The sequence below is a fragment of the Aptenodytes patagonicus genome, chromosome 9, assembly GCF_965638725.1.
Source record: "Aptenodytes patagonicus chromosome 9, bAptPat1.pri.cur, whole genome shotgun sequence".
NCBI lineage: Eukaryota > Metazoa > Chordata > Aves > Sphenisciformes > Spheniscidae > Aptenodytes > Aptenodytes patagonicus.
This window is the reverse complement of record NC_134957.1, coordinates 22,241,710-22,266,752: the sequence shown is the minus strand read 5'-3', so window position 1 is coordinate 22,266,752 and position 25,043 is coordinate 22,241,710. Positions and strand designations below refer to the sequence as shown.

The 25,043-nt window shown below is 42.6% G+C and overlaps 1 protein-coding gene and 1 pseudogene across 4 annotated transcripts in view; both read right to left on the bottom strand.

Annotated features, from left to right (window-relative positions):
- The window catches only part of LOC143164616 (uracil phosphoribosyltransferase homolog), a 269,486-nt pseudogene that overhangs the window by 171,598 nt on the left and 72,845 nt on the right, over window positions 1-25,043 (bottom strand). The gene's annotated exons all lie outside the window — the stretch shown is intronic.
- NEXMIF (neurite extension and migration factor) overlaps window positions 1-25,043 on the bottom strand; it is a 167,584-nt gene that overhangs the window by 141,251 nt on the left and 1,290 nt on the right. The window lies entirely within an intron of this gene.

Below are 25,043 nucleotides of genomic sequence, written 5' to 3'. Positions count from 1 at the left end.
TCCACTTGAATGTCAAAACGTTCATTCCAGGGTGCTCAAAGTGCTTTTCATGCTAAATTATCACATACAAATATAGGCAATATGACATTTTTTTAGGTGAAAGAGCTGGAGAGGGGTTGGAAAAGGTTGCTTACTTACAATTGGGCTTTTCTTCCCAAATTTGATGCATTTGATTTTTAGAGTTAACATATCCTCTGAGATGAGTCTCTAAAGCTAATGTCTCAATATGCTGCATATTCAGTACGAAATGAATTAAGAGATTACACGTTGAAGGTCATACAAATATCTACAAAGGACTGGAAACAATTTTATAGTGGGAAAGAAAAAGCTTAAACCTAAAAGAAAATAAAATGTGCCACTGGAATGTTGCTGCTGAAGAGTGAACCAATGCCCTACAAGAGCTACGTTAATTTTAGATACCATGCTCTGCCAGATACCCATCGCAGCCTGAACATCATCATCCCCAGCTGCAAATCAACGTGACAAAAGGGTTCCTTTGAACCATTACTTATGAACTACTCGTGTGTGCTCACACACACGGCAAGATGAAGTGCAAAACATGGAAAGTTTGGAAGTTAGAGCGTTCCCGAGCAAACCAGCTGGTTTTGGCTCATGTTTGGAAAATTGCCCTCGGAGAGGAAGGAGGGCAGCCCGAGAATATCCCCCCCACGCCGAACCGCAGTCCTGAGTGGCTGCAGCATTTCATGGAGACAAAGATAGTGGACGCTAAATGCCAGAACGCAGAACGTAACAGGGAGATAATACATGCACACAGCATGCACTCCACACTCGAGCTGTTTATCAGATTGTAACAGCACTGCGGCATCCAGGAGCGTGGATGTGCTGTTTTGTTCACATTTTAATGTGCCATCTTGCAGTAGATGCTTGCACAGCAGAGTAAATACAATCTCTATATATACCCTGCGTGGGCGTCAGGGGTTATTTCTGACTGTCTTCATTACACTTCATTGCCAATTTAAATGTAAAAAAATAAAACCCTCAACAATTCTCAAAGTGATTTCAATCTGATTTTTATAATTATTTCCAGAACCTTTTCATTATGCAATTTCAAATACTTATTGAAAGCTCTCTCTCTTACAAAGTTATCCTTGATACGAGTCAAGCAAACCAGACAAGCTAAACCCTCTCCCTCTTCCTTCTTTATTAATAAACACAGACATGAATAACATTCACAATGTTTAGCCCTGAAAACAGTTAAATAATAATGCTGCATCTTGCTTTATAGGGAGGGAGCTAAAAAAGAAACTCAAAGGCTAATAGGTACAAATACTGTGCTTCAACTGCGATAAATAAATAGTGCTGAACTGTAGAAATGTAACTGATAGCAGCAATCTGAAAGATGTGGGTTCTGGTAACCCTCAAGCTAAAGCCGATTACGTTTTGTTACATAGGTCCTTTGTGTATTTTTGTGCTGCTGTACCAGTTAAATTGACCTCTACAGGCATGTGTGCTGCTTTTATCGTTTAATGGCTTCACATTTTAAACCTAACTTAGGCTAGCAAAAACAAATAAATAAAAAATTCCCCCTCCAACCTGGCATATGTGTTAAACCCACCTGTGAAAAGGGAGATCTCTGCACGTGAATACCATGCACTAAAACCCAGGGAACATCAAGCAATTAGCACGATGGCAGGAGGACGCGCGAGCTGTCAGGCGGGATGCTGGGGCTCAGAAATGGAATTACAGTTACACACACCAGGCAGAAACGCCAGACCATAGCCAGTTCAGCTGCCCCACCGAACCGCGCTGGATAAGCCAGGCAAGGGCTTTTTGCCTTCCCCGCCCTGCAGCGATCAATGATGAATGTTTCAGAGGGGACACAGAACTTGCAAAACACAACACCACCACACAAAGCTCAACACAAGGAAAAATTTCTTCCCAGCGTTTCCTTATTCTTGACAATTGCCTGCTTGTAATCGGCTCTACTACAAATAAAACCCAGCAACTATAAATGAAGTCCTTTGTAAATCCAGCCACTTCATTTCGATTCACCCATTCCAGCACAGGGACCGAGCCCAGAGTTGGTCCGTATTTCCTCTCTGCAGTGATGCTGCAACCAGCCGGCCCACTCTTTTGCTCTGTGTGATGATTTTTAAAAAAAGCAGAGACCTGAGCAGTTTATTTATGACAGGTCTTTTGCATTCGAGGATGCGAAGGAGCCCAACCAGCGTGTCCACGCAAAACAAGCCCCCTCGGCTGGAACAGGGTTACGGCTGCCACCAAAGACAGGCTCAAAAAAAGGAGGAGAGAGACAGACAGGAAAACTTAGTTCAAAATTTTCTTATGTTGAAACACCTTTATTTCCCCACTTAGAACAGTCTGACCTTAGGGAAACATCATTGAGTAGCTAAAGGGAAGTTTTAGCCAAGTTCTAAATACGTATATTTTTCTGGAGCTTCGAGGAAGCAGAATTAGTCAATTTAGCTACAGACCATAAAACATAATTACTTATGTGAAGTATGTTTAAATATGTAACAATTGCTAATAGGAGTGCCCAGCCCCATAAATACGCAGTGATTCGATGGGCTAGCAGCTCGGGCACAGGCAAAACACCGGAGACGATTCCCAAAGGAATAACCACCTCTTCGGAAAAAGAATTCAGAAATTAAAATCTAATTAATAGGTATACTATGCTGAATCGCAATCGGGCACCAATACAGAAGGAGGGCAAAACGGTGCATTTTCAGAACACGTGGCACATCCAAAAAAAAGGATAGTTTGGGTACTGTGAAAAGAAAAGCAAAAGGCATCTGTTCATAGAGTAATAGCCTGTCTCCTGACTTCAGGAGATTCAGGGGTCAGTGGAAAACGAACTTCCACTGGAGACACAAGAAAGCCACTAGCCGAAACCACCAGAAAACTTCACAGACACTGCTGAGCAGTAACAAACCTTCAAGATATTAAAATAAGAGAATGGTGTATTAAGCGATGTGGTAAATGCAGTTTGTCATTTAGCACTGTGAATCTATGGATTTTAATGACAGGGTCTCATTTACATTTAACAATCAGTGTACTAGAACATTTCTTGGAAACTGGGGATATTTTCTTGTCTCAGTAGGAATATATAGAAATTTCTTCTTGATTAACAATGGAGTAAAGGAGTTCTGCCCTGAAATCTCAGTCCCTTGGTTTCTCTCTAGAGCTGGATGAATATCAACATACCAAACAGCAATCCTGACAAGAAAGCTCTCCAAAATTCAGCTGTTTGTAATAATTATGTATTTAACAATTCTTCCACAAGAATAACATTATAAAGCACCTTACATTTTATTGTTCATTTATACTACACATCTGCTTTAAAAAACATTAGCAGCATATCTTGTTCTTAATGATACATTTTGGATGTGACTTTCAAAAGCACTTACAGCAACTTACAAGCATAAATCCTACTGATACTCAGTGGTATTTGTGCCCTTAATGCCTGTAGCCATTACTGAAAATCTCATTCTTTTCCAGAGCTTTGGAGTTATTCCAGAGGTCGTACACGTAGAAAGAAATGGCAAGTGTCACAAGGTATTTTATATTTTACAGAAATGCTATGCAGCTTCAGGACAGACATCAAGAATACCAAATAAATGTATTTAAAACCATAATGGGGAGTTTAGGAAGAAGGGAAAGGCTTGAGTCAAATTTAGCCAGTGAATTTGGGGATAAGGTCCATCTCTGTTGCATCCAAGCCGGCAAAAGTGGGATTCTCATTCTTTTTCATTCCACTAGCTCATGGGGCAAGCTGCAACATAACTACGCATCTCCCAAAAAGTCCACCACCAGTGGCACTGACCACTACGTACCAGAAATGTCTTTTCCCACTTTGACAAGAATAATCAAAACTTTAGGCCTTAGTTACAGGCTAACAGTTTAACTAGGCCATTTGAAATGTCTACTTTTGGCAAGTCCTAATTAGCTTTCAGCAAGCAGAGGAAACCCCAGCCTTGATTAACGACCACCTCATTTACTCTGAGACACTCCTGCAATCCTGGGCGCAAGCACCCAGTTTCCTTGGTGCTTTCCATGGACACGCTGGTGCACAGCAGGTTGGCCATGTCACCTACTCACATAGAGCGCAGTTGCAGATGGGAGAGTTACAATGCTGCCAGGAGCCCCCGGTGAACATTAGTTGCACTGATCCGTGGAGCTCAGAAGTTGGCATGGAACTGCAGAAAATTTTAAGGAAGTTGCAAGTGTACATGCAATTTTAAATGGACCGGACAAACCAGTTTGCAGTGGCTGTCGTAGCCACCACTGCTTCAGGTTTTCCCAGATCATGGGAAAGTATAATAAACAAAATCACTTCAACACCAATTCGTGGATGAACATCCACCAGGTCCTATTCCAAGGAACAGGTTAATCTCCAAGCAGCTGTAGAGGGAACCTGGTTGAATTGCGTGATTCGATATGAGCACACGAGCTTTTTTTGCCAGATTAACTAACCTCTGCAGCCTGATTCTCGTCACCCTCACTGACATCCTTGGGAGCTGAGTGCCTACAGCACCTTTACGCAACTGGGCCATTAACTTCCTTCTCTCAGTTATATCTTCTGTGAAAAAAGGATTAAAAGATTTGTTAAAGAACATCACTAGCATGTAACAGGGCCACAGCCATTGCTTTTGCAGAGAAACTGGCTAAAATTGACGGATACCAAGAGCATTTAGCACTTGTACACAATTACACAGACATCTGATGTTTCTGTGTTAAATTTATACATATTGCAAAAAATTTCTGTGAAGCAAAGCGCACGGGAGTTTGTTCATAACAGACTTGGAAGTTGTATTGTTATTTTGTCATTAACTGAGAAGTAAGAGTAAACTAGAAACTTTCCAGAGAACACAAAGAAAAACTTATGCTCCAAACGTCTGCTTATAAATTGCTTACAATCAAGCTTTTTACAAAGCCTTGTCTTTTTACTCCCTCCTCCCCCCTTCCACTTTTAGCTTGCTAATTTAATTTCTTGAATATTTGTGCGTACTTACTGGTTTGATTGCGTTATTTGCTTAAACCAACTACAAACTCTGGGTAGTTGTATAACTCAAGAGCCAGACCATAATCAATTTTATGGTACGCCAACATGACAGGCTACTGTATTCTGTAAAAGGGTATTGCGTGCAGTAAAACAGTCCTGCAAGAGTTCTGTGTGAACAACTTCGCTCTGCTCCTCAGCCCCAGTGGCTGCCAGCGCGTGGTCACTTCCAGCACCTCGCCAGCTCATGCATCCCTGCTCCCTATTACCATCTGCAGTTTCAGACACAGCCTCCGTGCCAGAAACGCAAAGGATACAAGGCAGGGGAAGCCAGGGAGACAAATCAAACAGACAGGCAGTGCCCAAGCTTCCCTGCCAGGACCATTACAGGCCAGCGTGACCATCCAAGCCCGAACAGATACCCACGCTCTTCCGGTAATGGGACAAATGTTTGAGCTGGACCTGTGTTTACCAAGCTGTGCAATGAGCCTTTGATAATCACAGCCACTAGCTTCGCTTCTCCTTAAAAGTAGCACTGCTGCCTGTGCAACACTTCACTTGCCAGATGCCTAAACCTATACCGTGATACTCAAGAGACGTCACTGCCAAAGAGCACCCCAGACTAGAGCTGTATTTCCTGGAGATGGCGGCGCGATGTCCCCTGCACCTCCAGCTCTCCCTTAAGGCACAGCGTATCATCCAAAATTTTTTTGCTGGACTACCTTTTTGCCCAGGAGGGATGGAAAGAAGAAAGGAATAGCAGTAGAGCTGCAGAAGATAAGCGGTCATTCTCCCGCCCCGACACAAACACTAGATGCAACCTCACGGCAGGCCTTCAAGTCCGAGGGCTGCACTCTCACTGAGAAACCCAGCACGTGCTCCCAAACCCCGACCGCCTGGGTCAAATGCATACATCTGGCAAGCGACTTCTAACTCTTGATTAGAATTGCTGATCCGGTATTAAATGAGCTGTGTATCATTTCCATATGCCCTTGATTCCTTCTCTTACAGTCATGTTCCTGGACATACTTCAGATACGTTTTGAGACTCTCTCTTGAGAATGCACCTGAGTTGTCGAATACAAGACCTTGAATAGACTCGCTGCAAATACACTGTTCAACCCACTTAATCCTTAATTAGGGTTTCCTTTTTTAATGTAAGGCTTCAATAATCAGCTCAGGAGAAACTGTAAAAGCAGATGCCAGGCCACCAAGGACTTTTTCCGTATGCGTCTCTACTGGTGCAGCTACACCATTACCACACTGCTTTTGCAGTTGCGTCACCCTACCTACCGCTCAGCACGGAGGTGGTTGCACCAGTTGGACAGCAGTTATACAAATACAGCCTACTCTTGTGCGATAGATCACAGTGTACCCCTGTAACTAAACTGCACTATTCACTGCAACCAGAAGGGAGTGGAGGAGGAGCCACCCTTCATCAGAACACTTACCTACCATGAAACTTGTATACAAAGCCAACTACAGAAAAGGTAACTGACATCTGCTTTGAGCTAGAAAAATAATCACCATGTCTCCTTAATATCTCATATTGTCATCCTGCAAACCTGGTATTTTTACGCAGAAGAGACCCAAGAGCTCTTGGCAAGAGACCCAGAGACTCCCACCTCTTGGAGCACTGCTAGAGATAAGAGGGGACTGCAGAAGGGAACTGGCTCAAGCAGGGCTCTCCCAGCTTTGCAGCCAGACCTACAAATGAGGTCTTTATAGTTTTCAGAATATATACTGTTTACACACACAGTTTCAGAAAACTCACCAGTAGGAGCTCATCTCCGTAATTATTAATTGAGGTAGGTGGAAGCCAGGGTAAGGATTAGAGAGAGGTTTCATCAGCTTAACTCCTTCAGTCAAAGGCATCTTCAGTACGCCATTACACCTTCCATGTGCTGCTGCTGTCCTTTTCTGCAAAGCTGCTGCCATGGGGAAGAGAGAGCACTTTGCCTTTTGGCACTTCCAGTTTGTTCTCTGTCTGCACATGGCCAAAACATCCACTTGTGGGAATTAGCAAAGGTTTGAGTTTTAACTCAAAATCTGAGCTTTAAATAGTAATTTTAAAAAACTCTCCCACAACATTTTGACTTAGTAAAAGCCAAACATAAAACTTCGTAGATAAGAAACACGTACAACCACTAGGAACGACAGCTTAAAAAAAAATAAAAATAAATCACAACTTAGGACTAAACCCTCTAGATCACCTAATTACACTATTTAATACCTTGCATGTGCATTTCCTGCTCTGACGGGAGCCTGCCAGCAGTCCAAAAGCAACATCAACCAAAGCCGACCAGTGAATTGCTGACCTCTTCCCACGTGTTCAGTCACCAGCGCGTGCGGCAAGCCTGCCCACGGGGTGTCCTGCCACCGACTGCCCGACTAAGGAGGCTGGATGATTTCAGCGGACTTGAACTATGGATTTTGTGAAATAACAAAAGTCATGATAGAATAGACCTTTTCAAAGAAAGGTTTTAGTGTGCAGTGAAGCCTTCCCTGCCAATTGTTAAAGTCATTCCTGTAAGTGAACACCGTACACAAATCACACGAATAATGCGTATTTCCAAGGTGCACTCATCCTGGATTTCTGCATTTCTTTTGACACTGTACCTTTGCTTTGTATTTATAAAACAGGTTTGAAATTGAAAGAAAAATCAAAATATTACATTATAAAGCACCAACGTTACTAATTTACAATGGACTAACAATGAAGATGGAAACATTCATTTTATTCCTTTCAAATTACAGAGCATAAGTGAGTTCAACTTAATATTAAATGATGTAATTGGCTTGCCCTCTGCCTGCCTTTTTTCCTCCAGAACCACGTACTACAAAGCAATCCACGCAGCTTTAAAAACAATAAAGACCACTTCCAAACGTGCTGTTCCAGTTTCATCATGCTCGTACTTCACCAGCAGTTACTTCTACAACAGCTCCAGACCCGCTGAGACCTTCCATTAAATTCTGTAGGAACCAGACTCCTGAAGATCGGCAGACACTCATACTCACTGTTCCTGAAACATCTGTCTGAAAGGTGCTGGTTTTAACGGTATTGTTTACTACTAACAATGCTATAATCCATAAAAGCATGAGTTTACGGGTTTCTCTTCTGCAGTAATGTTGATCTGACAATAGTTTTGTGGACCACAGGTTTACGGAGCAGGGAAACCCAGTCACCAATTTATACTGAACTCCCATCAAGTGGCAGGCAGTAGTACCGCTGCTGACCCATCCTCACTCCTTCAACTCATCCACTTGAAAATTCAAGTCTCCTCCCCCTCATTTACCTTTATTTCTTATTTTATTAATGTTACTTAAACTACAGTCAGCTTATATGTATTTATCTGAAATCCCTTTCCATTGAGTGTCCATGAAATTGTCTCTATAACCCTACTATTGTCTTAATTATGACTTGTTTAAGCTCATACCAGTTACTCTCAGCCTGCGAAGGAAAATTGGAAAAGTTAAACTAAACCACCTCAGTTTCCATTCAATTCCAATAAGAAGCCTGTTTTCTGTTCTTGCAAAACAGAAACTAATATTGGATAGTCCTGGATATCTAAGGCCACCATGTTCTCTAGGTAAATTAAAAAAATAATTAAATCCACGGTTTTGAAATAACAGCAAGAACTGTACAGGAGATTTTGTTAACCTTGAATGAAAATCCTGAACAGGAGTATTGGAAACACATAGAAATAGTGAAAGAATAAGGAATCATATGAAATCATGCACCTAGCAAACTTCAGAGACATTCTCTTTCCTGCACACATTTCAGGAAAAACAAAGTTACCTTTGTTAAAATGAACCTATTGCATCGCTGTTACACCCAGCCCTAGCAGGGCATACAAACACCGTGCTACCTTGAGCTTTTTTATTCTTCACAACCAAAGCCCTGTAACCAAACCCAACCAACTCGGAAGGAATCTGCACGACCTACCAAAACCGAAATATTTTTGTTCCACACAACTTATCCTGGGCTCAGCAAATAAAAATTTAGACAAAAAAATATTTACCAGTATAGACAATATTCTTTTTTTTCCCCTAATGAGTGTAAATTCAAGACCGCCTGTTAAACAGCATTACCGAAGCCAGTTGAATGTTTTCTTTGGACCATGAATAAGACGAAGTCTTGCTCCTGTTGCTTCAGCAAAACGCATTCAGTTCAGCGCACCTACAGATTACACGAAGGCTACTCTGACATAATCAAGGCTGATGGGCATTTTTGTATTCACTCACAGGTTACAGCTGCCTCTCACACTATTACTTTAGTACCTACTATCATGCGTTTAAATGATATGCAGAGGTTCACAAGCATCTGGATTTGCTTTTTGATATATTTACTAGCATGTTGGCAGTTTTGATGCATGCTTTCCAGAGGCGTATTTTTAAAAAAACAGGTATTACACCTTGTTCTTACTTAAAAGTTTCTAAAATCTTTGGCTAGACAGATATCCAATTCCAGACTTTAAACTGCCCGATAGTCCTTGACAACAGGGTTGTCTTTTATGTGTCATCTTGTAATGCAATAAATGTCACTTGAAACATCTTCACCTGTGCACCGAGATATGTATGTTGCGATACAGAAAATCTGACATGAAAATAAAAAATAAATTAAAAAGTAAATTTAATAAATTAGTTGCTGAGAGAACAACTGTCTTATGACCCGGAAAACACACTTCCTATGAGAGACTCGAGGGGATAATCTTATTCTAGTTTACTGAAAGGTAATTTAAGTGAGGAATAATTATGAAGTACAACTATACAGGCAGCACGCAGATTTAAGACCAGAGACAAAGGTATGAGAGCTGATAGCCATAGTCCTCCAATTTCAAACTGGAAATGCAGTTAATAAAAAGCTGAGATTCTAACCTGAAGTTAATATTCTACCTCGAACGACGGCGCAGGAAGTTTTGAAGGTGTAACCTGAGCACCCAATAATCAGAAAACAAACAGAAGAACCTAACATTTCTTACTAAAAATGCAACATAGTTTTTAATGCCTGTGTTCTGCATGCTTGCTTTTTTGAATTCACATGGAGATTTGCTCCTTACAGAAAACTCTCTCTCCCTTTTTTAAGCTAACATTATTTGCCAACCTTCCTTTTCATTGTTTAGCATCATAATTCCCCTCCTTTCATTTATGCGCTCTCTGCCGACGGTATTCATGAAAATCCTCTGAATTCTTATCCTTCTCCTCCCTTTCCACCCCTCCCCACACAGACGTTTTTTTCTTATCATATGAACATATGAATCAACCCAATGATTTGGCCACTTCCCATCAGGGAACATCACCAGCATCCAGAATAGATTTAAGAATACATTTTTAATTCGTGATTACCACTCCGTCGGCAGTGCTTTCCTCGTTCGGTCTCCTCGACAGATGGACAGGTGCCCACACCTAGGAGCATGATCTGACATACATAAAGCTGCCAATACCAATTCTACATACTGTCCGCAGATGCTTACAGCCTACCAGCACATGCTCTATTCTTGGGAAAGAAAACCAATGTTTTCAATAAAACACAGTCTCTCCTCCGCAGGATACAGCTCTCTGCATATATCTGCTAACAACATCTCAGTATTTCTCCACCCCCTCCCCATGTTTCTCCTTTTTGTCAAGCTCTCTAGCATTTGTTCTGGGATCTAATTAAGGTCCCTTATCACCATGGCAAGAGGGGGGCAAGGTCTAACAAAACAGCATTAATGAACTGATTGTTTTCATTGGGCACATACAGAGTTATAATCCCCAAGACTGGTACATATCTACACTTGGAAAAAAAAATATAAATCTAAAGAAGTCTGTGTTGTTTACTTTTTTTACAAGAGTTTAACTAGAAGCCCATGTAAAACTGGCATAATCCAACAGCACCTTAGAACTTATTTTTAATGGGAGATTTATGCCGACTAGGACAGGCAGCTTCATTTTGTTTTCTCTTCTGAGCATATGCAGAAGTCTTGCACCTACCATCAGACTCTTCTTCAAAGAGACGAGCTTCCCGTAAACTTCATTAGTTAGATGCCATTTTACAGGTAATTCTGAACCTCTTCCCACCTTTCTGGGTTATTAAATCTATTACCATCCCAGGATATTGTTATGTAAGTACTGCTCATCTCCATTATGCAGCAGAATTAGAAGACAGCTATTAGAACCAAGTTTGCCTTGTTTCACCTCATTCTCTGTGTGAACTCAGATACCAGAAGGAAGATAACCACCTTCAGGGGATGCAGCTTTCGATACTGAAGAGGAAGACAAGTAAAGGAGAACGGAAGTCCACGAGGGGAAAGTAACACAGGCATTTTAGGTGAGTGCTGTAAGGGAGAAGGTACGGTGTTTTCTTGCCCTGCAAGAGTAAATTCTTCAATTCCTCCCAATATTTATCTCCTTGTTCTCTCCCTTCATCTTCAATCCAACTTCCAGTCACATCCAAGGATTTCAATACCACCTACAGTCAACCTAGATCAACACTCGGAAGGATCCCCTCCAAGAAATGTCTAGTTTAAATGCTACAGAAAGTGTTCTTCTTAACCCTACCCCCTCCTGGTTTAGGTTCAACTGGCTCCCCAGATGCTTTTTGAAGAAACTGCTAAAAGAGGTCATTTTCTGACAAGAAATCAGTCCTGGCCAACAGTAATCCGCAGAAAGATCTCTCCACCTTTTACTGGAATAGAAATCTTCAAAAGAATATCATGAACCTTTTCATTAAGCATGATAGCTCCTTTATATTATATAAAAGGGAAGAAAGTTTTACAGGCCAAGCTTTGAAAGGTTGCCTTATTTTTTCAGCACTTAAAAAGAGTATGCAATGTGAAACATGCGAGGTCTGTTTCACTCGAGAGAGTCTAACAGTTGGCTGGTCCAAAAGGTTTTGACTGCAGTTGCACTGGAGCTATTCGTCCTTAAAGAACACGCCTGCGGTCACCACCTTGTCTCAGTACTGGAGATAAGGGCAGTATTTCTCTCTCAAGATCTCATCTCACATCTCCAGGTCCATCCCCCGATACTCCTGTTAGCCTGTCTGCTTCTCAGCTTTCTCTAAAGACGCAGCTAACATTCTAAGAGCTGTAAGGATCCCTCCCGGTCGAAGCACCTTCTTTAAATAGATGTGATGGAGTATCATTGCAAATATGTGTCAATGCATACATGACCCACAGACATTGCTCAGCAGGGAAAGCAGCAACCATGAAGTTTCATCAGCATAAGGCTTTTTGTCTCCTATTCACATTTTGTGCGATAACATACATACTGAAAATCTGAATCTCAAATACAGGATAAAATATAATGTTTTACAAAAAGGTACGTATACTGAAAGAGCCTAGGGATACCGCACACAAGCAACACAAAAACATGCAAGGAGTAAACTCCAGCAGAAGACAAAATATTTTTGCTAAAAGAAATAGAAGAGTGGTTTTAAAGCAGTAGCTGTAATAATGATCAGCGCTGAGAGACTTCTTCAACACACTTTTCAAACCTTAACTAATTTTCACAACGCTCCTGGGAAGCAAACACATCCTTATTAATAATCCCATTAAACAAGTGGGGTGAGCAGGACAGAAAAATGATGGCACTATCGTATGGCCAAGAGAGAAGTCAACATTGGTGCTAGGGCTAGAACTCAGTTTGTTGGCTCATGTGCTCAGACCACTAAATGATACCTCCTGTGCATTTTAAACGTAAACCTACTTCCCCTGTCACCTGCTCTACTGTCATAACGCGTTGTGGAAAATAAAAGCCAATGCCAGAGAGGGAGGCAGTAACTTAAGCCCACTGCTTCAGAGCATAGGTTCAGATCCCATCTACTTGTTAAGTACTTGCCTGCCCAGCTGAGCCTGCTTGGTCATCTTCCCTTCTAGACAATAAAGTATCTTCTAGTGTAAATGAGTTGTTCTGCTCAGAAGAGCATTAAACAATGCAAATAATGCTCGTCATACGTTGTTTGTTCTCTCATCCTCTCTGCAGGAGAGGAGCATGTGCAACGGTTGTGATGTCTTTAATAAACATGCGTTTGCAGTCAGTGTGGCACACCACCACCATAACATATGACCGATAAGAATACAAATACTAGCATACATGTTGCTACATGTTTATGCTAGATGGCAAAGGCAAAGAGACACCCCTCACATCCAAACCAGCGTTTGTTTTGTAGCTGTCCTTTGTTCCGATGTTCATGGTCCTACCGTCCAGAGCAAGCACTTGTTCCAAGACACGTTTTTTTCAACAGAGTGGATTAAGACTAGGAAGTTTCTCTGCGCCGAGGAAGCAATGCTGCCAGCTACAGTCTTGATCTTGAAGACTTGTTAGGTCTTTTAGCTATCACATGCACAAGGCACTCGCTTCCCTGAAGATAAAGACATTGAACTCCACTCAAAATTAGGCAACAGGCTGACAAAAAAAAGAAAAACTTGTCCACGTTGCAGTGGGCTACAGCGCAGTGGGGTGCACCCCGTCTTTCTCGCCCCAGTCTTGCCTAAACGCTGAGGACTTCATGACCCAGTGTACCACGCTGCTGTTTTATGGCCAAGGGGGACTGAAAAACTCAGATGAGGTCATCGTTGGCCATCATGAGACAGGCTCCTAACCCCTCAGCGATAGCAGAAAGCATCGCTCAAACGTACTGCTACGCTGGAGCTCAGCATCACCGCCTGAACCAGGAGCGCTCCTCAGCTACGGACCAAATGGACCAGAGGGGTACAGGCCTTCCACCAAAGACTTCACCCCAACTGAAACTTTTTCAGTGTTTTCCTTACCCCACCAACAAAGCCTACATGTAACTTGGTTTGGGTTTAAATTTTGGAGGCTGACTCTAATAATGTTTCTTGTACGAGAGTACTCAACCTAATTTTATTTCAGGCACAACTGTAATACAACTACTTCTTATTACAACACATAATTAGTGGCTAACTTTCCAAAAGAAAAATGGCCATGAAATTCACAATAAGGCTATTCATCTACAAAACAGTGATTTTTTTTGGCTCAAGCTCTCCCCAAATGTAAATCCACCTACGTCGACAAATGCAACATAATTAAAACTCTGGCCTATTGACTTTATTTAGCCAATGTGATTCAAATTCCAGAAGTCCTATGCTTACAGTGACACTCTGCACCTACATTCAAAAAATAAATACGATATATAGATGTAGTAAACAGATTTGTAATGAGCGTCGCTTATCCCTGTCAACGGTGCTGATGAATAACACTGTTAAAATGGATCAGATCGCCCACCAACTACAATCACAGTCTTCCCATGTCCAAAAGCCACGTGCTTCTCCAATTAGTTGCTCAAAACTAATTGTCAGATGTAATTTTCAGTCAGCAGTTTCTTCTTCCTTCCTCCTCCTTAATATATTCCTTTCGCACACATTCCCCACAGCACCTGACTTGCTCAGCAATCTTTCCTCCCATCCTTACACGCTCATGCATTATGTCTTAGACCTAATCTCTCCTTACAGCTTTTGAGCAGAGCTCTTCCAGGCAGCTGACATTTAAATAAGTTCTGTATTGACTTTCCTCCGCTGTACCTCAAGTCCTCCTTGTTTTCCTTATGTTCATATGCCGATTCAGCTTCTGTGCAGCTCCTTCCGAGGGTAACGGAAGCAGAGCTCGACTGATAATCAATAAATACCTTTACCCTGCAATCCCTCAGACGTAAAGCCCAGAAGGAAATTCCCCTCTCTTTGCATGCATATTCACGATTTTGGATAAACTTAAAAAGGCAGAAAAAGGTTTTTCTCAAATCTGCGGCATGTTTCAGACAACACTAAGCCTGTGAACTTTCCTTTAACTCACATTAAACCGATACAACTTTTAATTAAAAAAGTAATTTTGAAAAATTGCTTGTGCGGTATGTAAGGTGATGTTCAGACAGCATCACTGATCCCTGGAGTTCTGCAGCCTTGAGTTTAATAAACTGAATTTTCAAAAGTAAACACAGCTTGCATCAGCACGAACCTTCTAGTTTAGACGAATATTCTCCATCCATTTCTTTTTTAGCCAGAAGTTTTCAGAGCGCCACACACTAACCTTTGCATGGGTGTCACTGGACACTGGAAAGGGAGAAAGTTTCCAGCCCCTGGAGGAGCTTTGTCCACCTGCCAAGGAAGCCTTGCCCCTGATGGAGCGAGGCAGGCAGGCGAGACGCCCTCTCTCCCATCCAGGATGGTAACGTCAACACCCAGCGCCAACACGGCTGTCGGGACAAAAGGCCTCGAAAGCCCGGCTGCGGGAGCCGAGGCACGAAGTCACAGCCCCCCTGCTTCTTGCTGAAGAAAAGGCCAGGCACAAGGACTGCCATAAAATTTACACCTGGGCCTGTGCGGAATCCTACGCTCGCACAGCAGCTCCTGCTTCTACAACTATAATTTAGGACTTATTTTGCCTATCATTATTTCCTGTAGTAGGTAATCCAGCAAGGGGGAAGGGCAAAGGGGAGAACAAAAGCAAAATAAACTGAAATATTTTGCCCTGGGCAGAAACAAGTAAAAAACACCCTCAGGTTTCCTTCTGTTTGTTTTTATAACTGTTCACCTGTTCTTTTTGCAAGTTCTTCTAAATGAATCATTTGAAATATCTTTAAGCCAAGAGTTCAAAAAGACACTCAATGACAGTAGGTGTCATTTCCCCCCTCTTCTCTCCTCTTTCCCCTTATCAATTTATCACAAACAATTACCCTATTACCCCGCACACACGTACAAACGAAGGCTGGGAACTCAAGATTCTTGGGTTCATTTCACGACTGCATTTCTAGCAGGTCATTAATTTCTCCGTGAGCTGGTTCGCTCCTCTATACAGCAGGAAGAGGTGGGTCGTGCATCTTTATCCAGTGTTTATAAAACAAATACTTTGTGAATCAAGGCACCCTGTGCTGATGTGAAACACCAAGCATTTTGTTATTATACATAAATAAATATAAATATAGCATTTACCATTTTCATCTCTACTTATTTGCATTTCTACTACTTTAAAACTTCTAATGTTGTCAGAAATGCCAAAAGGAGACGACTTTATGTTTTCATGCCCATTCCACCAGGAAACGGTAGGCCTGCATGTAATTTTTTCCTTCCGCTGAAAGCCAGTGTATTTCTAACTGTATCTCCTCAGTCAAACCTTCACAAGAAAGCAACTGTAAAGGTTTTGTTTTCAGCTGCAGTAATATAAACACTTAAACATTCAGTACTACCCATGCTGAGTGATGTATTTCATCTTCACGTCCCTTAACTCTAAGCACCATCGCTGATTATCCTGTGAAACTTAACTTTGGACAACGCCTTATTTTATTAAATATACTTTTGGATTTGGTCTTGGTTCCACAAAATATTTAAGCATGTGCCTAAATATTAAGCGTGCAAGTACTCCACCGAGTTCTGATTTTAGGCTATCTGGTGACACATAAAACAAACTCCAGAAGATACAACACTCACTGTTTATCTGAAGAGCTCCACTCCACAGATCAGCCTTTCAGAGATGTGCCAGCTTCGGCTCTAACAAGCTCTTCACACTTTTTTAAGAATAATAGGCTCCACATAGTCATCTCCAAAAAGCATAAATTCCCTTCCTCCCTTTCCCTTTTAAATATGTCAGGCAACATTACAAAAAAATAACATCTGTGCCACAGTTATGCAATAAGCAGCATGATAACCATTAAACTGCACTTCATAAAAAGCGGGCTGAAATAAAAAAAAATAAATAAAAAGCAGGGAAAAAAGTTCACCTTTAAACCTTCAGATCAGGGAGGTTTTCAGTACTACCTCTCTTCCTTGCTTATTTCTAAACTCCCTGTTCTGCTGCCCCTCTTCACTGATGTTTCATGGCTATTAATGGGAAGTCTGAATATACATGCTATGAACAGCACAAACGGATTGAATCTGGCTGGAAAGGGCTTAAACATTCAGTAAGAAGATGAAGAATCCCAGAAGTGTTTTTAGTACATGTATACATTTCAGCAGAGTATACAAACAGCACTATATATTTTCTTGCAACAGTCAGCAAGCCTTCTCTTTTCATAAATATAGGTCAACAGTGCTAAACTCTGTTTTTGCCTCAACTCCCACTTTAAATGCATAAAGAATTAGATTTTTAGGGAGCAGAATGAAAGAAATGGTGTATTTCATGCTATTATATACCCAGCCAAGGATCCCAAAGGGTTTGTTTGGGCTTTAAAAACAAAACAAAAACCCTTGGCATTTGTCAGACTAAAACCATTTTTCTTTGGTCTTTGCACAACCATCCTTTCCAGATTTGAATAAATAACATCAAACAAATTCTTTTGACTTCCATTACCATGCAATGCACAGAAGTCGTTCAAGGAGAGACAGAGCAGTGTGTGAAAGCATTTGATAGCAAAGGACTATGAGGAGCACCCTGCATAACCACCATCAGATCTGCAAAGGCTCATTCCAACCCCTCCGCTACCCTCGTCGTTATTTAAGCAGCCTATATTGCTCCAGAAAAAAAACGATTCAAACGGCCACAGAGATCAAGTTTAGGAGCTACCACCACAGGATATTGCTTTACCCATAAACACATGGGGGGGGGTACCGAAGGTATTAACAAAATAACAAACATACTGACTAAACAGTGAGCTACACATCAAGTTTCACCTTGACTCTTCATTTACTGACACTCGCAAATTTAGGTGTGATTTAACCCGGCCCCTTCAGCAAACGCCCAGGCCTAACCGAACAGCAGAATATAATATTGTGTATCCTTAAACCCCCTTTTGTTTCAATATCAGCCCACAGAATGCAGGGCGAGAACTCATAGATTGTATTATCAGCTGTAGATTTTATGTATTTTATGTTTATTACAGGTTGAAATGGGGAAAATAACCCCTAACATGAAGTTTAAGGCACCACACAATCATTAAGCATTTCTGATACCATGTCTGGACTCTACCGTGCACAAACTCATTGATCACAACGCAGGTGAAGACTTTTCCATACCACGCTGGGCAAACAGCTTCAAAGCACAATTTAAGCAGCATTTTCTTCTTCTCCCCATCACTGACACTGAAATGTCACGCTTACTATGTCGCTCCAGCATCCCCACCTACCCCTTCCTAAGGGTCACCTTCCTCCATTCCTACTCTTGGCTCTTTTGTTGGCGTTGAGAGGGTTGGGGTTGAACGCCCCAAGGGGATGCCTGCACTTGGGCTTTTGCGCACAGTCTCAAGCCGCTCGTGTTGCAGAATTTCCCCTCCAGACCACCTGCAGTAGTCGAAAAGTTAATCCAAGATGCTTCTGAATTCATCCTGAACTAACCTTTAGGAAGTCTTAAACTCGTCCTAGTATTTGCAGTGAGGGAATCCAGCACACATGCTGGCAGATTGTGCATAGAGAGATAAATGTCGTAAAGAAGGGAGGAAAGGAGGATATAGTTAATGGGAAAAAAACCTGAGAGAGGGACTGGGATACCAGGGTTTGCTTAACGCATGAATCAGAATCAGTAATTCCATACACCAGTAGCCATATAACAGCCAACGCATCAGTCACAAACTAACTCTACATGCAGCTCTGCATCATAACCAATACCCATCTGCCCTCCAAACCCAGAAATGCTTCAGAAGGGTAAAATCAACACTATACCCTGTTGATCATTAAGCACCAGGTCTTAAGCTCTACAGAAGATGGGGGAACTGTAAGTAGCACGTAGCTCTTAGCTTGACACTGTACACAGACATAAACTATAACCTGAAAGTAAACCCCAAAATGTAACTTTGCGTTGCCTAATACAGCAATAAATTCTGAGACTGAGCGATCAAGCCAATCAAAAAATTCACCCTTTCAAACCAGAGATTTCTTGGCAATATGGTGGATTGCCTAGCTCCCACTCACATTCAGAAAGGCTGGCATTTGTAACAGCTGAGATGAGGACAGGCCCAGTTCAAACCCAGAAAGAAGCAGGCAAGGAATTAGCACAAATTAAAGAAAGAAACAGGCACAATAAACAAAACTGGTTTTCCTGCAGTACAAACTCTCCATCAAATGATAAGCTAACCAGACAAATAAGACAAGTAAGTGAAGGTTACTGGGTTAGGACAAATTATTTTTTCTGCGGGAGGTTTCAGCTGATGGGTTTCTCCGCATCCGCCATGCCTGGCTGGGTTAACACCACGTGGCTCCTCTGCTTCAGATAAACTCCTAGGCACCGTGGGCTAGTAATGGTCCTAAATTCCAGTATTATACATTAGATGTGCTGCTTGTATCACAATCTGCTGTATTTCTGCACAAGCTGGCAATGCCTGCTCGATGTACTTCAAAATTAATAAATCACACACACAAAGAACCTAAGACAAGCCACTACCTGGACAGGTGATTTTGATATAGTGGATTTCCTTAGACAAAAACATAAACAAACCCTGGGAAATTATTGTGTGTTGCTCTCCACAGAGCCAGCGGTGTCAAGAAGATAGGGGTTTGCTTGTTTGCTTTAATATGAGCTGAAAAATTGTGGTCAGCACCAGACTTTCCCTTCTGATCTTCCCGAAATTTCTACCCATCCTTCCACATTAAAGGCAGAGCTATCGATGAAGTAAACCTGTTCATGTAATGTAAGCAAAACATTTAAAAAAAAAAAACAAAAAAACACATCACAACTTTTTGTAGCTGAAATAATCCCACTCCCCAGCAGTTTTCTTCACACAAATGAGAACAGCAACCATCCTGAAAAAAGGCAATTTTCATTTTTACCCATTTTAGAGGGCCGAGAGTACCAATTGCTCCACTCCCTGAAGCAATATGAAATACGACCAAGCATCCATCCGTATTGCCACCAAAATACCAGCATGAACCTTAAATTCATATTCAGAGTATTAAAACATGACCTTGCAGGCTACAGGGAAAACGTGCTGCTAGCTGGCCAAACAGACACCAGATTCACTTTGTACTTGTTAAACTCCCACCCACAACCCTGAAGCAGTTAAGTATTTCTCTGAAGTTATTCAACAACTGTGAAGGTCAAGTATTGTCCTAACTGGCTGGTTGCAAACAAACACACCTTTCATGTTGGCATGTGCTTCAGCCTGCTACCAGCCACAGAGTAAAACCCTAATCAGAGGAGAAAAATGACAGTAAATTGGTAGCAAAGGGTACACACCTGGTCTATAGAGTACAGTCGATGCTTGCAGAAGATCTAGCTGACCCAGCTAGAGACCTGAAAATTGGGGCCAACCCAACGGATGGGAAAGAACTATTTTTTTTGATGTATAAAACTTATAGTTTCAGCTAAAATACTAAAAATTTAAAAAAGAGCTTCAGTGGCACTTCTGAAGAATAAAAAAAAAAAAAAGGCTTTGGAAGCTTTAGATTTGAAGCTTCACAAGCTTCTTATGAAAAATGCAAGCTTTGAAAAACTTCTGAAGATTTAATATTCTTACTTTGGGTTCTTCCACTGCCAACGGACGACGGATGCTGTAACTAATAAAAAATAATTAATGCCAATAAACAGGCCCTTCATAAGGCTTCAGCTTCTCTTCTCCATCAAAGACTCAAGCCATTCATTGGGACATTGTACAGGAAGCTGAATCCATCCACAGAGCCTGTCTTTTCTACATTTGGTTCTTCTGCACTGCAACTCATAATCGAAAACCTTCCAAATGTGAGGAAAGGAGTTTGATTTTTTCTAAGTACGCAGCTCCAAAGGCAACTCCCAAGCGTGGCAGAGACCTTACCTAGAATGGGACTGAGAAAGAGCTGGGAGTTTGTGCGCTAGCCCTCCAAAGAGCCCAGGTCTCATGTAGGCAACGAAACGACCAGGCAGTTTCTCAGGAGTGCTCCGCGCCGAGCGGTACCCTACCGTCCACCACGCCACATCCTGGCACTCCTGGAAGTGTAGCCACGTCCTGCAAGATTCACGAGAGCTGATCTTTCTGATAACCTCCATCTGGAAGTTTGAACGCCCTCAAAAATGCAACAGTCTCATAGCGTCAGCCACCTTCTCACCAGTTTCGGCACGCCAGGAAAAGCACTGTGACAATGCTTGAGTTTTAGCACATGAGAAGCTCCTTACCCGGGGGGAGAGGGGAAGTAGAAATTGCCTCAACTATTTTGTTTTATTTTAGAAATCCTGACACTCCCCTCTCAAACTGCCTCAGTGGAGAAGCGTGTAACAGCTTCAGACAACAGCAGTGAACACCACAAAGCAGCAAGGATGACCTTCACAACACGAACCAGCAACCTGTGCACGAGAAGCTGTTCTGCGTAACAGAGGCTCTACGTAAGCAAGGTGAGAAAGCTGATAAATGGGCAAAAACCCTAACCAGTGTCTGGGCCAAGCATACAACCTCTGCCGTTCCTGCCAGTTTCAATGACATGCTGAAGACTGGCATTGCAACGCCACGCAGGGTGACATCCAGAAGTCTGACCTCAAGCTCTCCCGGACTCTGAGGACAGAGACGCTCTTGGCCTCATGCCTAGAGACAACAACAGCCATTTGCAGAGACAACGATCACAGGAGTGATGATGACAATTCAGAAAGGTGTTAAAACTCATTTGGTAATCGAATCAACTGGGGTCCAAGCAGAAGCAATGTCAGCCCTTTTGGTCCAGCATACTATGGTCCTACCCTCCCAAGGGGCAGCGGCAGTAAATCTAGACAGGAAGATGGATCATTCGCTTCCAGTGACACATCCACCCATATTCTGAAGATAGGGCACAAACAAAACAAAAAAAGAAATACATGATCAGTGAAAGGAAACAATTAGCCAACAGAATTTTCTATCATGGGAGACTACCGAGACAAGAGCTTGGATAAATTAAGCAAATGGGGCATCTTACAGTAAAAAGCGTTTCCAGAGCTTTGTTAAAACCAAACAAGACTGCAAATACGAGCTCACATCGCTGGGCACAAATCACCTTCTGAATACGTAAGGGTCAGAAGAAAACTTTGCCCAGGGACAACACCCTCCATTGCTGCCCGCTCCCAGATCTCCCTGCAGTGTCCTCCGACGCAGCCAGCACGGACCTCTCCCGCGACCGGAGGGCACTGGGTTACATCCCTGGATTATTCGCAGAGCTGATGTAGCAATGCAGACACAGATCCAGCTCATACGTATCACTGTTTGGAGACTGCATAATCATCCAGCTCAGCCCATGCGAAAGCAATATGAGAACACCTTCTGTACACAAGAAATTCTCGAGATTTAAAGTTTTAACACAAGCTAACAAACGCCAGAGATGAAAGAAATCCTGGGATGAAAGATCTCCATGACACCTGCTTTGAATAAAAAGACATTGCTACAAAAATATCAGAGACCTGCTGGTCTAGAGCCTTTGCTACATGTCATTCCCCAGACATCAATTTGCAATAGAGGCACACAAAAGCAGTATTACACAGATTACACGCTACTCCCCTGAACTGCAAACAAAATCTACCCAGCACTACCACCTCGCCGTCCAAAGCACTACTGAGCTAAAGCCACCTTCTCTTGTTGCTCATAAGACGACTTTGCTAAGGATAAGGTACGCAGCCGGGTCCAACGCCGATTTGCAGAACTGACAGCTCCTCCCGCAAACTTTGTTCCGGATCAGCTTTACCAAATACTCCCAATTTTTCCTCATGTCCACAGGCAGGGAGCCGATGGTACCAACACTTTGGCACTGACAGCAGGATGGCTTATCCTCAATTTGTGCATCCCTCAGGCAAAACCCATGCCCAATGCCTGGATGCTTAAACCAGTTAATCATCGCCAGCATTTCTTTCTATGCAACAACGTAACACATGGTAATTATTTAACATTTCGTTGTATCGGCACCCAGGAGCCCTAAACTCAAAGGGCTGAGATCCCCCCAAGCCTCTCGCACCACATCCAGGTAACAAATCAGGCAGGTCCCTACGCTAGAACAGCCCGGACCCCTGCACAGGCGACACCACGGGTCCGTACGACCAGCTCGAAGGAAGGAGGGAAGAGCAAGGTACCAACAAAACACGGTTCGCTCGGTTTATGCCACATGGCTCATTTACTCACTGCTGGCAGCTTCCACAAAATCAGGCTCGTCAAGCACCTGACTGTATACATAGGTAATGATTATAAAGCCAACTGAAGCGGGGCTAAAAGTACACAAAGATCTAGCATAAAAATAAAAAAGTGCAATCCTTTCCCAGGCGAAAATACAGGACTTTGAACGTAACAGGTGGATTATATAAAAATCATTTTGCTCCCAATTCTCAAAATATTTTCTTTTAAATTCCCTCACAGACCAAAAATTGTCATTACTGAGAAGCAAGAGCAATTTTACTCTGTTTAACATTCAGACTACCCACCTCTCTCAGGGCCAAACACAAACCCAACTACGGCAGCATCTGCACAGCCCCCACGCGAGGACTAGGGCAAGGTCTGCAGTACCCATGGCTCTCCTCCCTGGATTCTGCCCAAGGAAAAGAGTATTTCCTAACGTTGCTTTTTGTTTGCGACACGGCATAAACTTTTAAGGGGACGGTTTGCTGTTGTGCTCGGGGTAATCCGCACGGTTGGTTTGTTATTACTCTGTCTACGATGGAAAAGCCTTATTATCTGAGAAGCGCTGCTGCACCTTGTATCGATGATTGCCTCCTACGCCCAGGACGCCAACCTGAGTCGGACCCCTCTGTTTGGGAACACTTCCTCCCCAAGCCTCACCTCTGTCCTTCTTGGTCCTGCAAGCACATTTAAGCCTTTTCATATGTTTTTTTTCCAACGACAGGAAACAGATACGCATGCGATCGATCACAAAAACATCCACGAGGCACCACCATCTCCAAAGAGGAGGACACCATCAAAGCGCTGCCCCACACAGACGTACTCCCTGTCCCTGTACCAGCTACGGAAGTTAAAACCCACTGGCCACAAACTTTTCCCTTTTTCTTTTTTTTTAATCCAAAAAAGACTCCTCATCATTCAGAACTCAACCTTTAAGTGGGCTGCCGGAGCCTCGCCTCCAAAAGGCAACAGCAAACACAAAAAAGGAAAAACAAACCCACAAAAATCCACCCCACCCCCCCGCCCCCCAAAGCAAAGCGCCGGGTGAGGTGCAGAGAGGGAAGGGGGGACGAGGTCCACGGGGAAGCCAAACGGTTGCTCCCCTTTTCTGCCTCCCTTTTATTTCTGCTGAGTGTAGTAACACTTGAACTGGCTCTCTTTATTTGCAGCCGGATACACGCTTTCCAAGATACTGTACTACTGTGTAGGCCAAGCAGGGACTCTCTTTCTTCCCTTAGTTAGGGCTTTTGGGAAAATAATTATTCACCAGAACTGCCATCATGAACAGAGAAAGCTAAATCAATGTAGCTTTGTATGGGCCATTGCCACTGCAAAGCAAATACTCCATCAAGACATGGATCAGTGAGAATTTTATCACTAGGAATCCTTATGCACATCTTTGTGTATTTTTAATATCCATCTTATTACTTGGCCTGCCCCCTCCCTCCCCATGCTCCCGCACCTCATCCTCCTCACGGATTTGTCTTGTGTCACCGGCAGCCACAGGGCTTGGCTGTAAGATTCACATGCTCAGTAGCAAAATCTTAAATACACAGCCAGGTTTATTCCCTTAAAAAAACCAAAATAATAAAGCATTGGTGCATAGCGGATTTATTCACTGAACAGGTTGATTTACTTAACAGACTTGACATACATCAAAACCTACTATGGGCTTACATAATTGTTATCCGTTTAGCAGGGCTGGTTCTTTTGTCAAGTATTTGTTTTTAAAAAGTGATTCACTAAAGACTGCTGCCTTATGCACACTTCACATACCTTAACAAATGCAGTCTTGCATGGGGTATTAGCTGAAGTGACTTTAAATTGCATCCTACCTGCCTGAGCACTGCCGTTATTTTTTTAGTTTCTGTATTCTTCCCTTACCTAAACTCAAAAAAACCTCCAAAACCCCACAAACCAGCAAGCACGAGCGTGTGTACAGGCACAGACACGATTCACTTTCCAGCAGACTCTTTGCTGTGGGCACAGTGGTTACCGCATTACCAAGCTGCTCCAGCGATAACAGCAGGTACCTCCAACACCGAGAACGCACATCTGAATACCAGGATGTTGATGGTTGCACAGAGGTTTCGGGCAAAGCCGGCCAGAG